Genomic DNA, 22,500 nt, shown 5'->3' on the forward strand with positions numbered 1-22,500 from the left:
AATCTCAAAATACACTCTCTTGAAGTACTTCTTAAAATGGAGAACATCAACATTTGTGCCATAACAGAGACCTGGTTCAAGACAACAGAAAACACCCCTGCACTACCAGGCTATAACTCATTCCACACCTTTTGGCCCCAGAACTTGGATGAAGCTCCAAAGGCGGTGGTGTTTCCATATTCATAAAGGATCTGCACACCTCCAGACTGGTAGCCCAACTTAATGCATCTGAGATACTTGAGGTGCAGCTAATATTGGGTAAGACAGCGATTCAGTTTGCAGCCTGCTATAGGTCCCCAACTATGTCCCAAGACTCGCACTCCACGTTCCTAAGCACCCTGGAAAATATTAGGGTCCAATCTAACACTCTAATACTGGGCAACTTCAACTACCCCTCCAATAACTGGGAAAACTACTCATGTACCAATACACTTGCCCGTTTCCTGGAATTCATTAATTCTAATGCCCTGGACCAGCTCATTCTTACCCCCACTAGTGGTAGCAACATCCTTGACCTGGTCATTACTAACATGGGCAACTGTTGCTCTATACCAATAATCACCTCCTTCCTGGTTAGAGCCGACCACAAACTAATCACCTTGGAAATCCACATCCCTCCCACCCCCACCCCAGCAAAGGTAACCACCATGTAAAACTTCTCCAAAGCTAACTTTGGGCTCCTAAAATCAGAGGTGGATAACTTCATGGCACCCATGCAAATGGAGATCAGTTGCATGACCACCAAATCATATACCAATGCACTATACGAACACATACAAAAATGCATGGATCTCGCCATACCCAACAGAACCAAGATGCTGTCCTCCAAAAAAAGGAAGCCAATCTGGTGGTCTCCTGCCATAAACAAACTCTACAACAGAAGGAGGAAACTGATGTGGAATAAGGTGAAGTCCCAAGACTGTAAAAATTCCCTTATCAGCCTCAACAAAAAGTTGAGATCCCTCAGCAAATCCTCTAAAGCTAGCTATGAAAACAGAATTGCAGCAGATAGTAAAGACAACCACAAGGCCTTCTATAGTTATGTAAAGAATCTCCACGGCAATACCTAGATTTGCTCTGAGATGCTGCAGATTCAATGCCAACTTTAACCCTCTCTCCAAGGGACCAGTCACAGTACTAGTAGATTGCCAGGCACCCAGTATTACTGCTGCACAGGTTAAAAGAGCACTGTGCAAGGCCAAGAATACAGCTTCTATGGGACATGACAATATCCCTGGCTGTGTTCTACATGCACTACAGAGTGAACTGGCACCTCATCTGTGTGGCCTGTTCAGTCACAGCCTCACCTTTGTCTTTGTCCCTACCAGATGGTGCCCTGGTACAGTCATCCCTCTCCACAAAGGAGGAGCGACTACCGACCCTGCGAACTATTGCCCCATTAGCCTGATGAGCCTGATATGCAAAGCTATGGAACACATCATCATGGACCTAATAAACAAGGATATAGGGAATCTCCAAACTCTGGATCCCACACAGTTTGGTTGTGTGAAGGGTAGATCATGCCTGCTCAACTTGGTTGGCTTCTTTGAGTTGTTTACCAGACCTGTGGATGAATGCAAGGTGGTTCATACAGCCTAACTTGATCTGGCAAAGGCCTTTGATACCATTCCCCACTCAGGAATCATAGAAAACCTCATTAAGCCAGGCATCAACCCCTATATCACTAGGTGGGTTGCAAACTGGCTCACAGGTAGAACCCACAGTGTGAAAGTAGCTGACTCCAAGTCAGACTGCTGACCAGTCATGAGTGGAGTCCCACAGGGTTTGGTCCTGGGTCCTCTCCTGTTTGGTATCTACTTCTCTGAAGTCCAAGCCAACATGAAGGGACTCTGGCTGAAAAGGTTCGCAGATGATTGCAAGTTGGGAGCTATTATTAACTCCCAAAGTGATGTTGACAATCTACAGAAAGGTCTCACTGAGACCAACGAATGGTGTCAGAACCATGGCCTTAAGCCCAATGCCAAAAAATGTGTTGTAATCCTCTTTGGGAAAAACCCGGTTCCCATGATTTAACTCATTGATGGTAGTCCACTGAACACAGACAGCATCAAAAGAGATCTGGGAACACATGTTAACAGCAACCTCTCCTTTGACCACCACATTGCCACTGTGGTCAGAACGTCCTATGTGGCACATCTCATTACTAAGGGTTTTGCATCCAGGAAGAAAGAGGTCATTGTCTCCCTCTACTCTTCCCTCATTAGGCCAGTCATTGAGTACAATGCCCTATTTGGCATGTACCTCACTAAACACTTGCAACAACTGGAGAGCCCACAAAAGTACCTCGCAAAATTATCCTAGGCCTTAAACATTTGTCCTATATGGACAGACTCAAAACATTTATTCTGTGTCTCATATCGCCTACTTAGAGGCGATCTCTGCTTGAGTTACAAAGCCATGTCTGACCTAGCTCTGTTGGAAATGCTACATCTAAAGAAATCCCAATCCCTCCACACCACACACTCCAGAGACCTCAACCTCATTACCATAATCAACAGAACATGCTGGAGGGACAGGTTTATAACCCAGAGACTGCCCATGTTGTGGAATAGACTTCCCATACATGTCAAGCAGAGCACCTCACTGGCCGTCTTGAAGAGAAATCTTGATGAGTGGATGGAAAATAGAAAATTCACATAAACACAAAAATTGTCCAGCACCAAAGGTGGTTAGAAGAATATTCAATCCTTTATTGTGGCAACTCCAAAGTAATGATCAAACCGGTTTTGGCAATGGTAATGCCTTCTTCAGTGCTATGACACACAGAAAATGATGATCCATTTAAATAATAAAACACATAATAAGAGTCATCTTCCTATTGGTTCATACCAAATTTAACCAAGCTCATTAAGGCCAGGCTTAAACAAAGCACCCAGCCTAATAACCCAACTAGATTATTCTTTATTCAGTTGGTTCAGTCCCTGCACCTTATCGTACTTGCGTGCCTTTTGTGTTTCTCAAATAGAAAATTCACCCCAGGGATCACTCCAGTGGCTTTACTCGAAAGAGGCACTGGGAACTAAGGTGGGGTGGCATGATGCCAGGGTAATCCTATGCACTAGGCTTGTAAAGGCTCCAGGGTCATTAGCTTAGTACACACCTATGTACCTATGGGACACAGGCAGGTATGAGCCGAGCACTGAGCAGCATTCTCTGTCTCCATGGATGATGCCACAATACCAACAGAAAATGACAACCCCTTTGAATTTTTTTCCCTTTAATTTGTCCTTTGTCATGGCTTAACTACAAAGTGGTTTGACACTTTCATGGCTGCTGTAATGTAATCAATCACTGTAGGGTTTATCTTAGAAATTTTTAAGCACTCTTTCAACCATGAATGTGGGATACTGCCAAATGCTTGTTTTGTAGTCTGTCTATCTATGCTGTATTTAGTTTCTTCCCCTTTTTACACTTTTCCTTTAATTACTGTATTTAGCAACAAATGATCCTTAGTTCCTTATGACTTTATTTTGTTACCATTTTGTTCTATTGCCATGATTGAGTTTTTTTCTAAATTACTATAAACTCTGTCAACATCAATTCCAATGTATAGTTTATATACCGTCAGAAAGCAAGTTATTGGCATTTAGTTGTTAGGATAGCTTGCAGGTTTGCTTTTAAGTAGAATTATTGTTTTTCCTTTTATTAGCTAGGTTGGGGTGTTCGGGATGGGTGTATAGATAGTTCTTACTCATGGCTAAATCTTCACATAAAGATGTTAATACTTTTAGCCAGAAGTTAGGTACTGCATCTGGACCTGGTGTTTTTCAATTATAATCTTTTCTTAACTTTGTTTCACTTTCTCTTGTCATTACTTCATTCCATTTCATATCCTGCACATTTGAACTTCTTATTCTTTCTTTTACTTTTTCTGTCCATTCAGCATCTTTGTAATGTTCCACATGATCTCCATAGATAATTCTCCAAAATGTATCTATTTCTGTTTTTTTTGTTTTTTTTTTTTTGTTTTTTGCTGGGGGTTTAATTCCTTTTGTCTTGTTTCTCAATTCTTTAAAAAACTTTTGGTTCATCATTAAATTGCTTATTTTGTAGTTTTCCTTTATATTTATCAGCATATTCTCTAAGTTTTTCTGACTTTGCTTATAGTTTTACTCTATAATTTGTGATAGTGCACGATAGATCCTGATCTGTTCTGATACTGACTATTGCTAATGTCTCATCTATATTTGTGAGTATTTTTGTTGATCTGTTCCCTGTTCTGTACTCTTCTAACAGCAACACTTCTTGTCTTAACTTAGTTGCTTCATTTTTCCAAAAGTCCCAAAGTTTTTGTCTATATAATGTTTTTCATGGATTTGTTGTATTAAGCACAAAAATGCATTCGAAGATTTTGACAGATGTTCTTCGTGTTTCACTGTTGGGTTATCCTGCCAGGGGTAGCCCTCAGTCAGCCCGAATACCAGAGGCTTAAGTATTTCTGCGTCGGTTGTTGTCACACCAGGACTGATGTCGGGTTGTCAGTGGTATAAATTCAGGCAGCCAACATCATTATATCAGTCTTTCTTGCTGAGGAGCCCAAAGCAGAAGCAGTTCGCACGACTGCCAGTCGGCCGCTACCTAAGTTTTCGTTTCCAAATTGAAGCTGAAGTCTTCTAAAGCTAAGTACCCCATTGGGAATCCTTTTTTCTTGCTCTAACCAATGTCAGAAAAAGTTAACAATTGTCTCTCCTGTAGAAAATAAATACCACACCAAGACTTCCATTCTTACTGCGTCACCTGTTTAGGCCCAGACCATGATGTCCCTCACTGTCACTTTTGTGCTTTGATCAACTCCAGAACTATACATCATCGGGCCCTTATTGTAGCTAAATATTTTCATTCTCAGTCTTCATATTCCGATATGGCTTCGGTAAGCCATCCAACTACTGATCTTCTGAAAAAATGTAAGGATAAAGACAGATGCAGACTGCACATGTCCAAAACTGCCGACGACGCTTCCGGTAAGCTAGTCGTCAGTTCTCCGGTCCTCAGTGGGGTGCTTTCACAGCCCCTGATGCCCGCTTCTGTGGATTCGCAAGCCACTACCGAGACCCATTCAGAGTCTGGTATGCCGTGAGACTCTTCTTCAACTAAGGATCCTACAGATGTCTCTACCTTGGATGGGTCTGGAGCCGCTGAGCAGGCACTGGCTTCTGAGGAAGTTCTTCGCACTACCAATACTCAACACAAACCAATGACTTCTTTCGCATCTTCAGTTCTTACTAAGGCCCAGGGTATGAACTACGCATAAAAAAGTGACGACCTAAGCTCAAGCACCTGCTTCCATGCCTCAATCCCAAATGCTTGAAATGGGGGAAGAGCTTATTATGCTTATTGGAGAAGCCAGGCTACCCCTTCCAAAAGAAAGAGACTTGTCTCCAGTAGTTTTATCTGAACAGAAGTCCAATGAATCTGAGGTTTCTGAATATGAAGACATGCAACCCCTCTCTGCTTCTGAGCATTTTGATGCAAAGGAATCCATTCCTTTGTCCTCTCCTCCCGATGATTTTTAATTTGGTGAAACCCTACATACTTTAAGGAAGCATTTCCAATGGGAATGTCAGGACTATCCTCAGTCAAAAAAGAGATGCAGGGAATTCTTAGATTTACCACAGCAGAGACCTTTAGCCATTCCTCCTGTCCTGGATGTTGTGGATGATGTTTTTATGGAATCCAGTTTGACACCTGACACCCTTCAACCTGCTCTCAGGAAACCTGACAAGTACTACAGAGTCCCTGACTCTCGCAAATTCTTTTTCAAAAATCCTACTGCTGACCCAGGACCTAAAGGAATTAAAGCAACCTAAGCTAAGAATCCCACCCCCTCAGACAGGGATTCCTGGGTTTAGACAGATGGGATAAAAACGTATACACCTCTGCAACTCTTACTATTATTGCACTAAATTGTCAGTTCCACATGCTGAAATATCAGCATCATACCATGGAGCTCCTCAAACAAAAAATTTCTTCCTTTCCTGCTTGTGCAGAAAATAAAGAATTACAAGAGCTTATGCATTCTGCAAGTCAAGTTACTAAGCACACCTTGCAATGTGGCTTTGATGCCCTAGAAGCATCTTACAGGGCAGCAATCACTGGTTCTGTACTTAGAGGGCATGCTTGGCTTAAGGATCAGACCTTGCCAGACCATGTCAAATCAAAATTATTGGACACACCATTGAACAAAGACAATTTGTTTGGCACCAAGGCAGAAGAGGTCTTAAAAAAGATGGAAGAAAAAGCTAAATCTATGCAGACAGTTAAAGACTTTTTACAGGTCCAGCTTCTGAGATTCAGTAGGCATTGCCTCTCTAAGCACTGGTCCTTTCCGGCCCCCTTCAGGCCAGCTCAGCCCAGACCTAGGGGAAGCAGACCCCTCAGACAGCAGTCCTAGGGAATGCAGAGATCAAAGCAATGGAGCTCTTCCTCTTCAAAAACAGGGAGTGCTAAGCCACCCCCTTATGGTAAGAACTCACAATGACTTTACACCTCTACCCCTTACCTCTGCCCATCTGCTTGTGCCCCTAGGAGGAAAACTCTCCTTCCATGCAAACAACTGGGCCTCTGTTACCAACGACCTATGGGTCCTCAACATAGTGTCTCAGGGATACAGACTTTATTTCCACACTCTGCCAACCCCAAAAGGGTTCCCAGATCTTCCTGCAAACCAGTGGGCAGAGGCCAAAAAGCAAGTCTTTCCCCTACTCTCCTTGAGGGCAATACAGCATGTTCCTGCAGACCAGATAGGCCAAGGTTTCTATTCCAGACTCTCCGTGGTACAAAGAAAAGAGGGCACCTGGTGCCCAGTCCTTGATCTATCCATTCTAAACACCTTTCTGGTGATACCAAAATTCAAAATACTCACCCTCCAGCAGCTTCTTCCTGTGCTTTCCAAGGATGCTTGGTTAGACACCCTAGACCTAAAAGAGGCCTACCTATACATCCCAATCAGGGAATCTTGCAGGAAATATCTATGTTTCAGGACAGGATGTATGCACTTTCAGCTTTCTGTGCTTCCCTTTGGCTTATCCACTGCTCCCAGAGTTTTCAAAAAATGCCTGGCTCCAGCCATTGCTTTTTGCAGACAAAGAAATATTCAAATTTACCCATACTTAGATGATTGCCTGATTCAGGCAGACAGTCAGGAAAAGCTGTTACAGCACCTGACCTTTGTAAAGGACCTACTGACCTCCCTGGGGTATAGTATCAATGAAAAGAAATCAAAACTAGTCCCCACACAAAAAATTGTATTCCTGGGAGCAGGCCTGGACACAGCATCCCAGATGGCATTCCTTACTCCAGAAAAAAAAGCCTACCTGACAGGCTACTTCTCTCAACTAGCCACCAGAACCCAGTTATCTACAAGGAAAATCCTACAAGCTCTAGGATTCATGGCCTCCTGCATTCTACACATTCCATATGCCAGACTGCATATGAGGAAACTACAATGGTACCTAAAAAGCCTTTGGTGTCAACACTCTCAAGACCTGGAAACTGTCATACCTATGATACCCTGTCTAAGGAAAGATTTTCTTTGGTGGGTAGCAACATGCAACCACAAAAAGGGACTTCCCTTCTCACAGCCCCATGCCACCCAGACCCTCAACACAGATGCATCAGACTATGCCTGGGGTGCACACCTGGATGGCAGCTGCATTCAGGGCCATTGGAGCCCAAATCAAATGCATCTGGTCACCAACCAAAAAGAGATGCTAGCTGTTCAGCACATCCCAACAGCTTTCAGACCCCTACTCTCCCCAGGGCCTCTACTGATCAAAACAGACAACACCACAGTGATGTGGTATATCAACAAGCAGGGAGGGACTCACACTCTTATTCTCTCTGCAGGCTCACCGTGACTCTTTGGCACACAGCTTCAGCCATGCAAATACACCTGCTAACGCAATTCCCGCCAGGCTCCCTAAACTCTCTGGCAGACAACTTAAGCAGAAACCTGCTAGACCCACATGAGTGGCAGCTAGACCACAGAACCTTCAACCTTGTAAACCAGAAATGGGACACCCCAAAGGTGGACCTCTTTGCCTCCCACTACAATCATCAGCTCAGCAAATTCTGTACCAGGGAACCTCACAGCAAGGCCTGGAAAGTGGATGCTCTATCATCCCAATGGGTAAACCTCTCGATCTATGCATTTCCCCATCTACCACTCATTTCAAGGGTACTGCTCAACATAAGGGAGAAAAAAACAAGGGCAATCTTGATTGCCCCAGACTGGCCACACCAGCACTGGTACCCACTGCTGTGCAGCCTGTCACCCCTGCCACCATGGCACCTACCTCAGATCCCAACACTCCTGACCCAGAACAATGGAGAATTCATGCATCCACAATTGCAGACCCTGAACCTGGCAGTCTGGCTTATTCCCTGACCTCTGCCAGTCTAAGCAAACAATTCCTTGAGGTTATACTTGAGGCCAGATGCCCCAGCACTAGAAAATCCTATGCTGACAAGTGGAAAAGGTTTTGCACCTAGATCCAGGCTAAGGGAGCTGAAATAGGACAGCCCTCCCTACCTCTCATCCTGGATTACTTAGCAGACCTACTACACAGGGGTCTATCCTTCTCTTCCATTAAAATGTATGTCTCTGCCATCTCTGCTCATTACAGCACAGAGCCACCTCTCTTCTGACCCCTCCCATCAAACAGTTCCTAAGAGGGGCTAACAACTTAAGGCCACCCAGAAAAGCTCTTACCCCAGCTTGGGACCTTAACTTTGTGTTGGAAAAGCTCACCCTATCCCCCTTTGAGCCTCCAGCTTCAGCAGAGTTACAATTTCTTTCTTGGAAAACAGCCTTACTTCTGGCCATCACTTCAGCTAGAAGAGTTTCAGAGCTCTATCCCTCAGGACTAACCCATCCTTCATGCCTAAAGTGGTGTCCAGTGTGGCTGTCAACCAATCCATTCATTTGCCCACCTTTTTCCCTAACCCACAAAACAAAGTGGAAAGGATTCTGCACTCTCTAGATGTGCACAGACAGCTCAAATTCTATCTGGATAGACTAAATCTTTTACAAAAACTGACCAATTGCTAGTCAGCCTTGCAGCAGGGGCAGAGGGCAAGGCCATATCCAAACAAACAATCTCTGAATGGATAGCACACTGCATCCATTTCTGCTACAAACAGCACAGGAAACTGCCCTCAAAGGGGATCAGGACACATTCCACCAGAGCAACCTCCACCTCTGCAGCTTTTCTCAGAGGGGTCCCTATCAGAGACATCCTGGAGGCTGCAACATGGACTTCTGTTCATACCTTCACCAAGCATTACCACCTGCCTATCTTCTCCAAATCCAGGGAAGGCTTTGCCACTGCAGTCTTGCAGTGTATCCTAGCCAGCCCCTAGTCTTCTTGACTGCCTCCACCCTTTTCTTCAGCTTTGGGAATCAACCCAAGTGTGATGACTGCAACAGTGAAACATGAAGAACATAGTACAGTTGTGTACACTTATCATAAATGTAGATGTTAGAGTGTATTCACTGTTGTAGTCCTGGTTTCCCACTCTCTATCCCCCTTGTCTCTCTCTCTCTTCCTCTCTCCTTACAGGGAATTTTGGTATTTACTTTCTACTGGTATTGTTCTTCCAGCATAACCTAGCTCCCTATTTGGGAGTTCCTGACAGTTGGGGCAAGAAAAACTGATGTAATGGCGTCAGCTGCCTGATTTTATACCATTGACAGCCTGACGTCAATCCTAGAGCGACAGCAACCGATGCAGGAAATACTAAGCCTCTAGTATTCAGGCCGACTAAGGGCTACCCCTGGCAGGATAACCCAAGTGTGATGACTGCAACAGTGAATACACTCGAACATCTACATTTATGGTAAATGTACACAACTGTACTTTTTTCTTGTGCAAGTATTTTTTATTTCCTCTGATTTCTCTCTTAATCTTTTTGAATATCTTCTAGTTGGAAATTCTAGGCTTCTTGAACAATAGTGGCAATACATAATTTCTTTCTTATCCTCAGTAGTCTACTCTATCCTCTTAATGGCTCTTTTCTGGCCTGTAAGTTTTTGTGGACTACTACTTCCTTCTACAATGGGGTAGGGGCATCCTCCCCATGAACTTGGCCTAACCCCACTGTTGGAATGTTTCTGTGTCTTGACGATTCTGCACTGTCAGTTTTTCCAGTCCTGGAACCAGTGTGCATATGAGGACTGGGCACTTTTTTATCCTAGGACATGTATCCAGTTGTCTTTATTTTATTTTTTAGTGTATTTCGGTCCATGATACATGCTATATAAAATACATTGTATACATCAGTGTCATACCCAGTAAAGTATAGCTTATTTAAAGAGTAGCTCATTGCTAACCAGTATCATACCTTTTCCTACATTTCACTATAGCTGATTTTGGTTATTATATGTATTTCTGTATTCCTGCATGTTCTTGTTACACAAATTTGTAAGGAAAGCAATTTTGTGCATTTGCAGTCCATTAGAAGAAATACTTAATTCAAGCTTATCAGTCTAATGGCTATAGAGCCTTTTAAGCCTAACCATTTATGCCCCAGTTTTCATAATTGTCGGTGCTTAAGGATTAGAAAGATTTTGAAGTGTGCCTGTGCCTTAGAGACTCTATCAGCTGCTGCTGTCCATAAAGGCCACAGGTGACAGGCAGGAGTGAAGTTATGATTTCCCATCAATTGGTCCAAATGTTATTTGAATAGGTTTAAAGAAGAACTCTGTTTCACATAAATGGGGAGTCTTTTCTAGAAAAAGTGTAATCTCTCAAACACACACCTGTCCCTCCAACATGTTTTGCTTATGTTACAGACAAGGTTTAGATCCTTAGATTGGGTAATTCTTGTGCTGCTTGTTTTGCGAATGTGTAGCATATCCATCAGGGCTGGATCTGAGAAGGCCTTGCAGGCTAGGTATAGACTGGCCCTCAGTAGTCTGTAGGAGACTGAGAACACAGATATGGCTTTGAGGTAATCCACATAGGACATGTTGTTTACATACTGTATTTTTTAATGAAGAACCTCTGTAGCTGCTATAATTGTTACAAATGCCTGGTCAGCCAAATGGTACATTTTACTTGATTATTGGTCTAATGAGGGCCAAGCATAGGGAAGTATGATCTCCTTAGATTTGGATGCCTTGCCATTATGTATGAGTTATACATTGTAGAAGGATTTTGCACCATCGTGGACACATGGTGATCAAAGTTAAAGTTACTGTCAACCTGAGTTCTCAAGTCCCTTACCACTGGGTCTACTATTAGAACAGTGTTATCAATATTGTAATTGCAGGGGTTCTCATCTTCCCCAAAGGGTATAAATATGCATTTTTTGGCATTGACTATTGGGCTAAGTTTCTGTCACCAGTTACTTGGCTCTCAGACCCTCCTCAAGGATATCTACATCTTTGGAGAAATCAGTCACTGTACCCAACTTGCAGTCATCTGCAGATTTGGTCACCCAAAGACCCTCTTATATTTGTTATGACTTGAGAAAAGTATATTCCAAACAGGACAGGTCCAGTTGCTGAGACCTGTGGAACACTACCATTAACAGGCCTATTGTTGGAGGTGGATTCTACCACCCTAACTTCATGTATCCTCTCCATGAGCCATTTGACTATCCATTGGGTTACATAGGGATTTATGTCTACATTTTTGAGTTTTGTCTCTAATACCTAAGTGAGGAGTAGTGTGCTGAATGCCTTTACTAGGTCAAGGTAGGCAATATGCACTTTTTTATAGGTTCATAATTTGGTACTAGGCTATTGGCCCTAGGGCCTATACAAGCCTAGCCATAACAATTCCCTGGCTATTTCTTCCCACAATATTTACTTCCCTGGACCCCTGTCTAGTGACTGACGTGATCCCCAGGATGAATTTCCCATCTCCCATCCAGTTATCAAGGTTTTTTGAAGAGGACCAAAGAGGCGCTCTGCTTGACATGTCTGGGGAGTCTCTGGGTCAGGAACCTATCACTCCAGCATGTTTTGTTCATTGTGATGACATGGTTTAGATCCCTGGAGCATGTAACTCTGAGGTATTGAGATTTCTTTAAGTGTAGCATGCCCAACAGCTCTGGGTTTAACATGGCCTTGTATGTTAAGCAGAGATCACCTCTGAGTAGACGATATGTGACAGAGTATAGCTGGAGTTTTTTTAGACGGTCAGCATAGGGGATCTGCTTTAGGCCTGTGATTCTTTTAGTGAGATATTTCTGTGGCCTTTCCTGTTGTTGCAGATGTCTTGAGAGGTGCATACCAAATGGGGCATTGTATTCTATAATGGGTCTAATGAGGGATGAGTACAGTGGGGCAATGACCTCCTTTTTTCTGGATGAAAAGCCCTTAGTGATGAGGTGTGCCACATAGAAAGATTTCCTGACTGTTGTGGCCATGTGGTTATCGAAGATGAGACCACTGCCCACCTGTGTCCCTAAGTCTCTTATCACACTTTCAGTGTGTAGTGTACTGCCACCTATGTGGTAATTCACGGGTACATGTTTTTTCCCAAGGGGCATCATACATGGCTCAAGTGACCTTCTTAAAGTAGTCCACTGGGTTTAGTAGGTGTGACCTATCCTTAATGAAACCAAACTGGGATGGGTCCAGTATTTGAAGATTTCCTATGTATTTTTTTAAGATCCATGATAACTTTTTCCATGGTCTTTTATACAAGACTAGTCCAGCTTGTGGGTCCATAGTCCCCTGGGTCTGTTCATGTTTCACCTTTATGTAGAGGGATGACCATTATATTCCTGCATTCTCCAGGGACAAAGTCTGTCTAGAGGCTGTGACTGAATAGACATTTTAGTGGGCCTGAGGGATCATTTTTAAATAGAGGCATCCCTGGATGTTATCAGGGTTCATTGCTGTAGTGTGTTTAGTTTTGGAGGCTGCAGTGAGGACCAATTCTTTAGTAATAGTGAGAGGATAAGAGGTAGAGTGTATTTTCTAGGGAGTAACTAGTCATCTTTGAGTCATATGGACTCTGTCTTCTACTTGTACCTTATTGCTGCTGTGTAACACTTTTGAGTAAAGTTACTGTCCTCTTGTCCTCTACTCTTTTATCTTGGACTTTGGTAACTATTTTAGAAAATAACTGTGGTGGTGGTGCTGCGGTAGCATTGTCGCCTCACAGTAAGATGTTGTCCTGTTCGATTCTCAGCTAGGGCATCTTCTGTGTGGAGACATAAGTGAATGGGCGTACCTTCGTTGAAGGTTGTGCATCAGGGCCGGCAACTCGGCACGTAAAAATCTACTGCCAATCATTAGCGGACCAGAGTTCCGCTGTGGCGACCCCTAACCAGGAAAAGCCGAAAGATACAACAAATGTTTCGGTCATGGCTTTTCTCTCTATAGTATAAGGTTGAGAGACATGGTTTCAGTTATAGCTGAAATGTCATGAAATCACAAGTAATTAATGTCTTTTATTGCATGTATATTCCTATACACTAGACAGAACTTTTTGTTTCTAATTAGAATTAGCCAGTACAACTTTATACATGCAAATATAAGTAAACAGACACACATTATCCATGCAAAATTGTAGTTTCATTTATTTTGTGAAATAAATGAGCAAGCAAGCAGGCATGCATGTTCCTCATGGAGTCATAATTTTATTTATTTGACTGTTTCAGAAGTATCATATCTAGGTATAGTTAGATATTTTTGATATAACGTAACCAGTTTACAATAAAACACAGAAGAGGCAATTTGCTGATGAATCACAGCAATGCAAGATATCTATAATATACACCACTCATCAGTTTATAAAACACCATTGCACATAATACAAAAAAATAATAAAAATGGAGAGTCTTCTATACTTAACATAGCCACTCTATTAAAAGTTTATTTATATTTATACATTTTAGATATGTACATACATACAAATATTTCAGGCATGAGCAATAATGCCATTCTTGCCTGCAAGGTTGTAGTAATAGTTTGACCTCATTTGCATTTGCTATATTTTTTTAGCTATCGTCTTGCTTGAATTCCACTTGTGCATTTAGCCAAACTGCTTGACATTCCTTCAGAAAGTAGTATAATTTTTTTATTCTATTTACAATTTTCTGTTTGTGTCTTGCACCATGAAGCTGAGGTTGTGACTCAGAAGGGTCTGTCAGCGACCCACTTACATGGTTATCAAGCTGAAATTTATTAGTAAACAAACAGATGAATAAAGAAATAATGGGAATAAATAAATTTAAATGATTCCAAACAGAGGTTAAATTTCATTTGGTACCTTGGAGAGTACAGTGCAGATCTGTTTGTTGTTTTCATTACTTATTAAAATAAACAATTAAAAGTTTGTTTACAGGTACCTTGTTGTTTGTGTATACAGTTGGTACTCTTACAGGACATAAAACACAGTAGGGGTGTATTCAGTAAGGACAAATAGCACAGTGTGTAAAGCTAAATATGCAGTAAGTGTTGACATGCAGGGCATGTGCAAGTCAAAGAGATCTGTAGCACAATCGTGGTAGTATGAAAACTGGTGTGGTCAGTAGTAGTATATACTAATGACCATATTATGACATTCAAATGAGATGGATTATAGAAATACGTTCATCAATAAACTGATGTTTTTGTCTGCATATATATTGGGTCTATATTATATTGTCAAAGTATTAAAAGTCTGACTCACTAAAGTTTGAACTTTAATGATCGAATCTTTAATGCTTCAAATGTCAAAAAAAAAATTTTTAAGCCCAAAAAAAAAACGCTTTATGCAGGGGGCAAGGCCCCCTGCACCCCCCACACCCCCCACTACTTAAATATACCAACTCCGAGATCACACTACAGTGCAGTAAAGGGAAATCTTCCCTTCCCGCACTCTATGGCGATCTCAGTTATATGATTCAAGGTTTTAAAACTTCGATCATTAAAGTTCTACCTTTAGTGATTCGAAGTTTTAAACTTTGAACATATGATATAGACCCATATATATTCTATATGCAGCATGCACATTTGTAAGATACTTGCTGATTATATGTAAGGTTGATAAGTTCATAGGTATATACTAGGCGTGCAGTTCAAAAGACCATTCATAACCATAGCCAGCTAAGCCTGAGCACTGTTGAGTGAGTTAAGTTCTGTGGTCAAGAAGCACTATGTTGCATACCCCAAAAAGGATTTATGATTTCCAGGCTATTCATTCAGAATATTACTGAATGCAGACCATGTTTATTCATTAGGAAGTGTATTCAATAAATATAGGCTTCCTTGGGATAGAAATCTGTTGTGCCAGCCATGTTCTATTTCTCTGTCTATAAAATATTAGTCTTTATTGTGGGTTTTCACGGTGGTGTGTGTTTTGCATATCTGTAAGAGGTCAGGCAGGGTAGAATGGGCCATGTACCCTACTCATGGACAGCACTCTGTTGAAGACTGGCATACAGGACAAGAACTGCACATATCAACAATGCCATTTGATTCCTTGATAAAAGTATCACCATAATAGCAGGCAACAGTAAGGACTGTGGAAGGGTGTACAGCTCAGCAAACTGTGTGGCCTCAGTGTAAATAACATAATTTTGGCTTTAACACACATTTTATATGTTGTATCAGAACACATCACAGGTAATTTCAGCATGTTCCAGAAGGTGATATATAAGACAGGTGTTTCCATTCACGTGGATGTGCACCAGCAAGGTACTGGGCAATCAAACATGCAGAATGCTCCGGCAACAAAAGGTATTGTTGGAAGGTGAAATGTGGGTCTTACAGGAAACACCCAGGTTCTACAAATAAGGCAACAATGTTAGGTGTGGTAGAGGAGGTTATTTTTCAGCTATCTTTCAGAAGCATTAGACTTCCATCTTCCTAATTTCTTGATGTTCTCCCATGATGTCATTGCCAACTGCACATGAGAATCTGCCACTGTGCTAAATGATCATGGAATCTAACTGAACATGGGGTATATGTTTGGGGTCCAAGCTTCATCACTCCAATGTTTTCTTCAATACAGCCCTCACCTGAACCTGGGTAAGCAGGGTACCCTTCTGATGGCAGTAGACTGCTCCTTCTTAAGTGTCAGTCTATGATGAAGCTGTGTGAGTGCGCTTCTGTGTTGTAGGGACAGTGGTTGGTAATGCTGTAGACATTGTACTACATTCAATTCTGTGGCCCCTCTTCACCTCCTGATCAGCCATGGGTTGCTCCTATTTATCATTAGAATATTCTTATTTTGACCAGCTAAATGCTCTACATAGGGCCGATAAACAACATGCTCCACATAGGGCTGATAAACAACAGGCTATGAAAAACAGTCTGTTGTATTACTGATGACATATATTTTGGAATGTGTCCCATAAGACTTGCACTGTCTCCCCATGGCTTTGTATAGCCAGCTGATAGTTTGCTAGGTGTCATGCTGCCTTCAATTTGTTCTAATCAGTCTCTAACAGTAGCAGGGTGTGTGCCCTCCACTGTTTTACTGCTATGAGCCATAGAACTGGACAGCCTTGCACCTTCCCAGTGTCTCTAAAGTGCTGTAGTAGCCTTTTGTAAGCCACCTAATTATCTGTACTGAGGGTGTTTATTATCAGTTATTCTCATATGTCCTCTGATACTATGAGTTCATTTGTACCCACACTGGTAACAGTGCTGTTTCCGGTACATCCACTGATACTGTGAATGAATTTGTACCCACACTGGTACCAGTGCTGTGTCCAGTACGTCCACTGATACTGTGAATGAATTTGTACCCACACTGGTACTGGTGCTGCTTCCACCTGTCCACTGATACTGTGACTGAATTTGTATGCACACTGGTACTGGTGCTGTTTCCAGTATGTCCACTGATACTGTGAGCGAATTTGTACCCACTCTGATACCAGTGCTGTTTCCAGTATGTCCACTGATGCTATGAATCAGTTTTTACCCACACTGGTACCAGTGCTGTTTCCAGTATGTCCACTAATGCTGTGAATGAATTTGTAGACACACTGCTACTGGTGCTGTTTCCAGTGCCACTCTCTTGAATTGAGGCCACTGTGAAAGGAATATAGTGTAAAACGTCCAGTTACTCTTCACCTCACCCTTTTTGCTGATTGCTCCCTGCCTGAGCTATACATATGTTGCCCGATTTTGAGTTGGGAAGTACCTTGTTTGCCTTCTGTTTGTATATCCAGGAAGAGCTCCATCTCTGTAATGGCTAATTAATGTCTACGTGTAATTACTCTTGGCTACCTGCTGCTGAGCTTGCTTCCTCCTAAATACCTCTTCCCACCAAATTCTTGGGGATATGGCAACAGCTATCTTGAAAAAAATACAGTGCAGTCAGAGTGCGCCAACACACAAGTAAGATTATCATCTCTAAAAATTTAGATGACTGAAGGCAAGAAAACTCTTGTTAGTTGATAGGTCCATAGGTGGTTACTAGGAAACTGACCCGAAGGCCTTTACAAAGGTCTTTATAAGCCTAGCTGTGTGTACCCAATATAATAGTAGAGAAACCCAATATAAAGGATCTAGCCTAAACTCAAGATCTTAGTTAATAATGACTGCCCATATCTAGGAGGGTCATAGGTAAAATCCCCAGCAAGGAATTTATGGTTTCTCATCCAGTCATCCAGGCTACACTTAAACAGGATCATACAGGGGCTCAGTTTGGTGTGAATTGGTAGCCTATTAAAGAGAAGTGGCAACCTACGAGAGACATGTCTGTTCCTCCAGCAGGTCCTATTTATGTTGCAGGCCAGGTTAAGGTCCCTAGCGCAAGTGACCCTTATCCCATTTGACTTGTGGATGTGCAGCATCTCCATTAGGTTTGGATCTAAGATTGCTCTGCAGGCCAGGCACAAGTCTCCTCTAAGTAGTCTGTATCCTACTGAGTACAGTGACAGTGACTTCAGTCTGTCAATGTATGACATGTGCTGGAGATGCTGAATTTTCTTGGTTAGAAATGCCTGATGTCTCTCAAGTTACTGCAGGTGACTGGTGAGGTACATACCAAAGGGAGCACTGTACTCAATTATTGGCCAGATGAGGGTCAAGTACAGGGGACCTCTTTCACTCTTGAGGCAATACCTTTGCTAATGAAGTGAGCAATGTAGAATGCTTCCTTACCACAGTAGGCACATGGTGGTCAAAGTTTAGGCTACAGTCAACTTCTGTTCCCAAGTCTCTCACTACTGAGTTGTTACATAGGGTACTAGTATTTATATGATAGTTTGCAAGGATATCGTTTTTACCAGAGATAATGATAACACTTTTTAGCATTGAATTTGAGTCCATGGCTTTGGCACCAATCAATGGTTTGATTAAGTCCCTCTTAAAGTATATTGACATTGTTTGAGGGTTCAATAATTGCACCTAATTTGCAGTCCTCAGCAAACTTAGTCAGCCACAGCCCCTCTGGGTTGTGGCCTGAACTTCTGAGAAGTATATTCCAAATAGGGGGCCCAACACTGACCCCTGTGGAATTCCACTGGTGACAGGTCTGCTGGTTGTGGTAAAGTCCCCATCTCTGACTGAGTGTGATCTGTTGGTCAGCCTGTTAGCAACCTACCTGACAACATAAGGGTTGATATTCAACTGGGAGAGTTTATCAATGATGCCCAAATGTGGGACTGTGTCAAAGGCTTTTGCTAAGTCAAGGTAGGCTGTATGCACAGATTTGCCTCCATTTATGGCTCTGGTGACATTTTTGAAAATGTCTGCCAGGTTTAACATGCATGAACTGTCTTTGACAAAACCAAACTGTGTTGGATCAAGGGTTTGAAGATCACCTATGTCCTTATTTATAGGATCCATGATGATTCTTTCTGTGGCCTTACAGATAAGGCTTGTTAAGCTTATGGGGTGTGTAGTTTGAGTCACACTTTTAATACTCTTGTCAAGTAGCATATGACAAATTGGGAAAAACTATTACTTGTAAAACTAGCAATAATGGGCCAGCAATACGAATGCTATTATGAGCAGCTATACTCTCACCTTATTCAAAATATCTCCTGCATGCCAGTGTATGAGAGTGTGCATGTGTATATGTATATATCCACCAATACACCATACATATATGTGTATGTATGTCTGTATACATACAGAGACACACAGAACCTCAGAATCAGATTTATATATGTGTGTGGGTATGTGTATATATGTATATGTGTGTGTGTGTGTGTGTGTGTGTGTGTGTGTGTGTGTGTGTGTGTGTGTGTGTGTGTGTGTGCAGACATACAAATATACGTGGATCTATAAAGACAAAAAGATACACAGCAAATACATTTTAAACAACCAAAAAAATGCATGTGATAAACACATAATGACACATGCATTTATTTATTTAAATTATCTATTTATTATCTATTTCCATCTTGATAATGGGGAAGTGCTTTCATCAACACAGCCATCTGAGTCACAAAAGAGACAAGTTTGAGAAAAGTTAAGATAATTTCAGTATTAACAGTGAAGTAAACCACCAAAACAATTATGTGCACTGCATACAAATTTTAATAAAATACACATATTTATCATATACAATTTTAACAGACATTGAAGAATGCCTTGAATTGCAAGCTGGTCAGTAAGACATAGCAAGGCTATGGTTTTACAATCACATGAATATAAAGTTAGATTACATATTGCATACATACTTATGCACACAGATAGGAAAATACATAAAAATATTGAAGGTTGTGCGTTAGGCCCGGCAAGCCAGCATGTAAAAATCTACTGCCAATCATTAGCGGACCAGAGTTCCGCTGTGGCGACCCCTAACCAGGAAAAGCCAAAAGACACAAACAAACATCGAGACTACATTTGCCTCAACTTTCAAATGGTAACCAGTGTAACTGTACTGCAGTCAAATATTCAGGAAAAGAGTGAAAGATCCATACATTTTATCACAATGCAGGAAAGAAAAAGAAAATAAATTAATTTGAGTGGAATCAGTATTATACAAACTTACTATGTGATTCCTGAAGGGAGTCAGCTAATGGGAAGATACTTTTAGTACAGTAACAGGAAAATAATTTTCTTGGGTGGCGAAAGCCAGGGTACCTTTTTGGCTAGGCTTGTACAGGCTCTAGGGCCAATAGCCTAGTACCTGCCTATGTACCTATGTACAAGATTCATTTTCAAAGTTGCTTGACATGTTTTTTTATTGAAACATTGTAAGACTTTTATTCTTTTAGAATCTTAGGACATTTCCTACTCGGTGGGTTTGTTTCCAAGATGCAAATTGTTCAAAGCAATGCTGTCCTGTCAAATGAGGGAAACCATCTTAGAAATGCATGTCTGCATTAGTACATGCACTAAAAAGCAACACTATTGCTGACCATATGAAAAAAATTTACCAGCGATAGGAAAAAAGCATGTAGCAACAAGCATGAAACAAAAACAAAAAAAAAAATACAATTGCCTAGGCTGGGATAATCATTCCACTAAGTGTTACAAAAAACAAGTACATACTGAAGATGTAAATTCACTGCTGCAAAGGCTGCAGATCTGAGTGTGACTAGATAGCATCTCTGGCTGAGGCTAAATCATTCAACTAATCTAATAGCCTATGGGTGGGGCAAGGAAAAGACAAAAGTACACTGTAAACTTTTAGGAATAACCATCCCCCACTGACCTTTGTGAAATCTGACCTGTTGTATGCTAAATAAGCTTCTCTGAAAATCCTGCCTCTGTGTGAACATGTGACTTACATAGCACTAAAATGTAAACAAAGTACTCAGGCAAGCAGCTGATTTCAGAAACGAGATAGTGCCCCTTTAAAATGTTTGTGAGGAAGCTCAACTTATGGGTACAGTTTCATGGCAAAATTAATGACACTGAAAATAAGCCAATTGATGAAACTATAAAAAGACCTAGCAGCTATTGTCCACCACTACATCAAACATTAGCTGCTTTCGAAGTGAAATGTGAGATGGATATCAGGAAACTACTTAAAAAACCTCCTAAGAAAAAACTTTATAACTTAACATTGGGAGAAAGAAAAGCATTGATTGAGCTAGGCAATGATAAATCTAGGCTTGTAATGAAGGCAGACAAGAGAGGAGGTATACTTGTGACTGATACCGCTAACTACAACCAAAAGATAGAGAACATGCTGGAGGATAACAGATTTTATGAGTTATTTACCATGGATGACATAGAAAGAGCATCTGATTTATGGAACACTAATCTCACCACATTATGGGAAGAAAAACTTATTAGTGAAAATCTTTATAATTATTTATGGAGTCCATGCCCACATTTACGTTACTTTTTTGGAATACCAAAGCCACACAAGAACAGAGAAGACCCACCTTATAGACCGATGGTAGCAAGTGGAGGTTCCCTTACTGAAGCCACAGCCATTTACCTTGATTACTTGATGAAACCTTTAACAGAAAAGAATAAGTCATACATAAGAGATTCAATGGATTTTTGAGGAAAATAAAAAAACATTACAGTGGAAGCTGACAGTATTTTATTAACTACTGATGTGGAATCCTTATACACAGTCCTCCCTCACAATTACTGCATAACAGCAGCTATGGAGTCTTTTAAGAAACATAATCAAGGTACACAGGCACAACTGCAAAAGTTAAGCAAGCTGATTAATCTTGTACTGGACTTCAATTTCTTTACCTTCAATGGCAAACACTACAAACAAAAAACTGGTATAGCAATAGGGGCTGCCATAGCTCGCAGGATAGCTAACATAGTCCTGGGCAAGTGGGAGGAGGACTTTGTGTTAAACAATACACACTACATGCAGCATAGCACATGCTATTTATGTTTTATTAATGACATCTTTATTGTGTGGGAAGGTGACACCTTGCAGCTTGGAGATTTTATCACTTACCTCAATCAAACAACCCCCTTCCTGAAGTTTACCTCTCCCCATCACTATACTTCAACCACTTTCTTAGCTATACAGATTTCCAAGGACACCAACAATAACAGAATCACCACTGATCTATTCAGAAAACCAACAAGGGTTAACTTATTACTTCACAGTAAAAGTCTACATCCTACAAAAAAACAAGTATAATGTAGTGAAGTCCCAGGGCTATAGATTAGTTAGAATTACCGCAGAGATTGAACCATTTTTGAGAAACCTGAACAACTTAGAGGATGATTTTCTAGTGAGAAGCTATGAAAGTCAGATGTTAAAAAACATCCTGGAACCTATTATAGAACTGAAAAGGACTGAAGCATCTTCACTCAACCTCCCCAGTAGGAGAATGTTAAGAAATTCCACAGAGAATAACAAATGCAAGAATAGCTGCATCCTGACATACACTTTGGATTATTACAGTATCAGAAATGTTATTGAAGAAAACTGGGCCATTGTCACAGGAAACTATTTTCTGATTAATATCTTAGATGAAGCCCCATCCTTTGTTTATAGGAAGGCCAGGAACATTAGAAGTTTTGTTGAATTTAAACCTAGACCATATGAGAGAAACACTAAAAGATGAGAAGTTAATTGTACATTTTGATATTTATACAGCAAGGTGATAGTTTTTATTGCCCTTATTTAAAGAAAATCATTAAGA

The sequence above is a fragment of the Protopterus annectens genome, chromosome 4.part0 (assembly GCF_019279795.1).
Source record: "Protopterus annectens isolate FY-2018-M chromosome 4.part0, PAN1.0, whole genome shotgun sequence".
NCBI classification, from domain to species: domain Eukaryota; kingdom Metazoa; phylum Chordata; order Ceratodontiformes; family Protopteridae; genus Protopterus; species Protopterus annectens.